Consider the following 5,549-nt stretch of genomic DNA (forward strand, 5'->3'; position numbering starts at 1 on the left):
GCCGCCGCCCGGCCCCGGCACAGCGCAGCGCCGGGACCAGCTCAGCGCCGCTGCCCCGGGATCGGCCCCACAGCAAAGCCACGCCAGCGTCGGGGCACGCTCCGACCGCTCCCGGAACGTCTGCCTGCATTAATATTGAAAATGAATTCACCTGACACTCAGGTCATAAGCGGGTACAGCAAGAGCCCTTTGAGAACGAGACAGCACAACCTCCATTTTTTAACTACAAGCACCCCTGTTCCAGCAAGTTTAAGCTAGGGAAAAATTACTCTCCTTTGTAATAACTTAAACATCATTTATGTGAAAAATGCCTATTTTATGACTGCCTTTTCACAAATATTAAAATGAATATTATATATGTTGTGTTAGAAAGTAATGCTGCATTAATTCTCTTAAGTAGTGTGTTAAATATAGTTTTAGGTTATAACAGAAGGCTAAAATAGAAACTATGCTATGTAAGATACTTTTTTTAAAGAAAGGACTCGCAGCGAGATAGCAGCCACAGGACACCTGAATCTTTCAGAGAAAGAGAATTTATTGCCTTCTTATCAGAGGAAATTAACTTCTTCCCGCCTCGAAGGCACTGTTAAGATTTAGAGGAAGAAGTTGAGGATGACCAGACAGAATCCTGTGATGGAATGGAATTTATGCAGCATGTATGAGGTGTATGAATATGCAACAGGCTGTTGCTTTTAAGGGTTAATCCTTTGTAAACGTGGGTCCTTTTTCGGGCTTGTGCTGCCCAAAAAAAGGTACCCGGCCATCCGTAACTCTTTGTTTCTATTGTCTCATTTTGTCCTAATTCAAAATGTCCAAATTATTATTACTGTAATTGTATTACTATTTTTATAACCATTTTATTACTATTAAACTTTTAAAATTTTAAAAACACGCGATTGGCTTTTTTCACAATGAGTATATAATTATATTAATCAGTACATTTACCGATCAGAAATTATTGTCCATTTTCACATCAACAGGTCACCAAGGTGAGCCCACCAAGCACAAAAAGCAACACAGCAAATAAATACACAAGCCCATAAAATTTTCTAAAGGTTTTTTGGCACTATGAGACAGCTTTCTTTAAATTATTCTTTTTAGAATGTCTGCAGGCTGTTTTAAGGAGTCAAAATACACTGGAGGAGTAGCTTAAAAGTAAGTCCTACAATAAATAACAATCAAGATGTCATAGGGTGGAAATTAAAACATGATGCAAGCTGAAGAAATGAGGAGAATTGTTCAGCAAATGACTGCTGTAATAAAGAGGGAAGTCAGTAGGGAAAACAAGAGACTTGTGATTGGAAAGGCAGGAGAACATCGGCACTCCAGGCTGAAGAGTCAGCTCTTTACACATGGAAGGAAGATTTCTGCTCATACAATTTCAATTACCCAAACCAGTGAATTTTCTCCTGGTTTTAGGGTCTTGTGATGGTTCACACAAGCACCCTCCCCATGCCCCAGGGGAAGAATAACCATCAACCTTGTAAGCCCTTTCTTCCCTTCAATATAAGCCAAGGAAGACATGGCTATAATAAGCTGCATGAAAAGCATGCTGGAAAAACCTCTCTCAGGCACTTTCTGCCTCTGATAGAAAAGTCCCCCAGCAGCAAGAGAAAGTACTCTGGTTCCCTAAATGGGGTCTCTTCTCCACAGCAGAATTAGGATGTGTTTTCTTCATTACTCCTACATCAGGCAGAAGAAACATGCCATGGATAGATTGGCTCCCAAATCCCACAAACCCACCCCTCAGGACAGGACACGCACCCATGAAAATCTTACAGAGACCTAGTCCAGAAGCCACACTTGACTTGGGGCTCCAGGGAAGGAAGCCCTCAGAAAGAATTCTCACTGCTTAATTTGGGGGCTGCCACGGGATCTTCCTTCAGCTCGAAGCAGAAACTCTGTCAACACTTTCCACCCTCAAATTTTTTAATATTCACATAAGTCTGGTCTTAAGTGGGCTCTCTCAGCCATGAGTAATGTACTTCTTAGTAATGCAGTTCCATTTCAGGAAAGGATCTCATGAGCAGAGTGTTCAGTTGCCAAAGGGATTTCTTAAAGCAGCAAGGACTTAACCTTTAGGAGGGAACACATTCACACCTTATGACTTCTACCAAGCCCCCAAACACAAGACTTCCATAAAAGAACGTTATACCAATTTCTGCTGCATTTTCAACATGGAAGTTAAATAAAAATCAAACTAAGAAACTCAGAGTAATATTATCCTCCTTAGTACTGGAAAGGGCCTCCATAAAACAGCTTTAGAAGTTCAAATTCAAAAGAACTGGGACCAAACACAAACTACGTAGCCATTACAGTTTCCGTTCTCAGAGGTAGAAACAATGAAGTGCTGTCCAAAAAAAATCCTAGTTCTGAGCATAATCACCTCCAAAGTGCTTTGTGCCCCAATTAGATGTGCCAAAGTCCACCACAAATAATATCTGACAACATTTGGCAAAGGCAATTTGGGTGCTGAAGAAGTTCAGGAGGATTTAGTGTGTGGTTTAGCCCTGCAAGTTGCTAAGTTTCCCTTCTCAGCAGTGTCAATAAGCTGTCATTGCAGACATGAAGGATGTCAAAAGGGAAATCAAAACCCCAGTCCTCACAACTCTAAGATCACTCACTATACATTGGGTACCTTGCAGAAGATGAACAGACTGGTGTTTTTGAAAGCTCTCACTGAGTGCAGCTCATTTTTCTGGATTCCAAGATCAGCTCTTCCCAGCCCACCTCAGTTTCTCCTGAGGGTTTTCCGTCCTGGTGCCTACAAAGCCTGGATGAAGAGATTTTGATCTGCCAGTGCCAGGCTGCAATTAGGCATGTTTGCAGAGACTGAAAGCAGGTGATGCACAGTATGACCTGAGCCCCTGGTAAATCAGGCTTCATTATTTTCATGCCATGCCTTGTGCAGGCCTGCCCCATGCTGCAAATATTCAACTGCAGAAATCACAGGAAGAGAAATAAAACCTGTGGAAAACAGATTATACATTCTGATATCCTTCCACAGATGAGAAAGGAACTCTTCTGGTGATGCTTCATGTACTTTACAAAATGCTGAGACACGTGGTACTTCCATTCACAATCCATGAATGCATCCTCCCAGCAGGCATAAACAATATTGGGGGAAAAAAAAATCCCAGCATTTAGCATCTGCACAACAACTTCTCATCTATTTACAAGATTTAAAAAGCAACTGAAGATTTTCAAAGATTCAAGAGTCATGGCAACGGAATCAAAGCTGAATCACATTTTGTTCATAAATGCAGTAGTGCAGGCAAGACTTTGGATCTAATAATATCTAAACAGAATGAACAAATAAGAAACTGTCAAAAGGGACTAAAACAGAAGCAGACTTAGAAAAATCCAGGACAAATCTTGAAGAGGCAAATTTAAGCCAAAGGTTTTTCACCGCAACGCTAGAAAAAGCACTCAGTGCAAGAGAATTAAAGTCTTCCAACAACAAAAACTCCAACACTATAGAGAAATCACACGTGTGAAACTAATAACTGATGAAAATTAGAATAAAAAGTACAGAAAAGCAACATCTAATAATGAAAATATGAACTCAGAGACCATTTATTTAAACCTTCACCACTATTATTTCAATGTATGGTTCCTGAACATTTTCTTCCATCTTATTCGGGTACTTAAATAAAAAGCATCTGCAAGAATTTTCTGTAATAGCTTAGACAAACAAGATTGTTTGTATGATTATTTAGTCATCTCTAACACCATACAAATTCATCCTGACAAGGCTCTGCAGATTTATACCAGGGATCATATGCATTATATTTTTAGTCCTAATTTTCCACATCTCTCCCTTCTGAATTTTCCATTCCATTGCCCATCTCAGAACAAGTAAGAAACAGGAGGAGAGCAAACAACAGTACAACGTGGCAGGTTTATAAAACTGGACACTCACTAAACTAGAAAGAACAGGAGACAATGCTGACCTGTACAAGGATTCAATCCATTCCCCTTTGGACAGTTTTGCCCCTTGTCCTTGGCCCCAAACAGACCCGTGGCTTTCCTTGCTGCCACACAAGCCCTACACACAGGGCTGCTCACAGCCCTAGATTATGTTTTCTATGAGTCAAGAAAATTATCTAAGCTATTTTAAGAATGTTAAGGCTGAAGGATTAAACACTCCAAAGCACCAAGAAGTGACAAGCTAAGAATCAATCTCCTATATTACTCCTTTGTTGAGATTATTTATTACAAAGCTCTTATTTCACCACTATGTTTTCCAAACCAGAAATATCCTCTTTCTTGATGATAACAAGGTGTATTTTGAGTAAGACAAACAAGACTGGAGTACTCAAACCTTTTAACATAATAGTTCTAGTTATACTATTACAACTTATGCTTCCAGATGCATTTTTTCCCTCACACTGTACTTTTCACATAGATTTTCACTTGTCTGGATGAAAAAGTGTCAAGTCAGAAAGTACAGTAATATGTCCATATTCAGCCACACAAAATCCAATTATTTTGTTCAGGCTTTTTGAATAAAGTACAGCATTTTCCAATAATTAGATTCTCTGAAGTAATCCAGTATCTCAAAGGAATAAGGTAACAAAATATTTATCCTTTTTTATCCTTTATTCCATTACAACGTCAAACTATTATTTAGATTCTCATTCTCAAAGACTTCCAAAACCACTTTATTTGGGGAAAAAATTTTAAATGATCAGATGTTAGCTTGAGTACTATATCCCTAGCATACAGTTTCCATAAAAATGCCGTTCAGCATTGGAAACAAATTGTGTTTTGCCAGAAATATGTCCAATAGCTGCAATTATCTTTGAGGCATAGACTTCCTACCTTTTGATGTGTGACCCTTGAATTCAGATTGCATGAAAAGATCAACAGTAGCTTTTCTGAAAAGCACAGGCCACGGATGTCCTTGAGTTAACTCCTATCTGCATCAAACAATCTTTGCAGAAAGCTGCAGAGCTTTTTATTGAAACATTTCTCCAACATAGATAATCCACCCCAAACCACACATGGTCAGACATGTGTCCTGTTCCTCTGGGTTGGATTTACCCAGCTGCAGCTCCCAGCTACCACACTTTATTCCAAACTTGCCTGCTGACTACAGCTCATCACCCTAATTTCTGTGACTGATCAAGAAGTCATTCTTTAACCTTTGGGTTCTCCCTGTCTCAGAAGATACTCAGTAGCTTCTGGACCTTCAGGGAAGTTGTTGATTAGAGGCAATTCTGAACTGCTGACACCAGACTTGCAGTAACTCCACTGCCCACGTGTTGCTGGAGACTTGTGATCTGCGCTCTCCCTGTGGTGCCATGTCCTTGACAGGTGACAAACACAGCCATGTCCTTGGCAGGAGACAAACCAGGCCTGTGTCCTTGGCTCCCTGCTGAATTTGGTCACACAGAGCACCCGGGGCTTTGCAGGTGTCAGACCCCTCAGACCTCGCTGCTAACGAGCCCCTTTCAGTTCCCATCAGCCCCATCACGGCTCGTCTGTCCCAGAACAGGTTTAGGTTCTGTTCCAGATCCCTGGTCACCACCTGGACTGGGCTCAGC

At 40.7% G+C, this 5,549-nt stretch overlaps 1 protein-coding gene across 1 annotated transcript in view; it reads right to left on the reverse strand.

The window, feature by feature from the left end:
• The window catches only part of BTBD10 (BTB domain containing 10), a 28,048-nt gene that overhangs the window by 14,679 nt on the left and 7,820 nt on the right, over positions 1-5,549 (reverse strand). The gene's annotated exons all lie outside the window — the stretch shown is intronic.

This window comes from Geospiza fortis, unplaced genomic scaffold (assembly GCF_000277835.1).
Source record: "Geospiza fortis unplaced genomic scaffold, GeoFor_1.0 scaffold590, whole genome shotgun sequence".
Taxonomy (NCBI): domain Eukaryota; kingdom Metazoa; phylum Chordata; class Aves; order Passeriformes; family Thraupidae; genus Geospiza; species Geospiza fortis.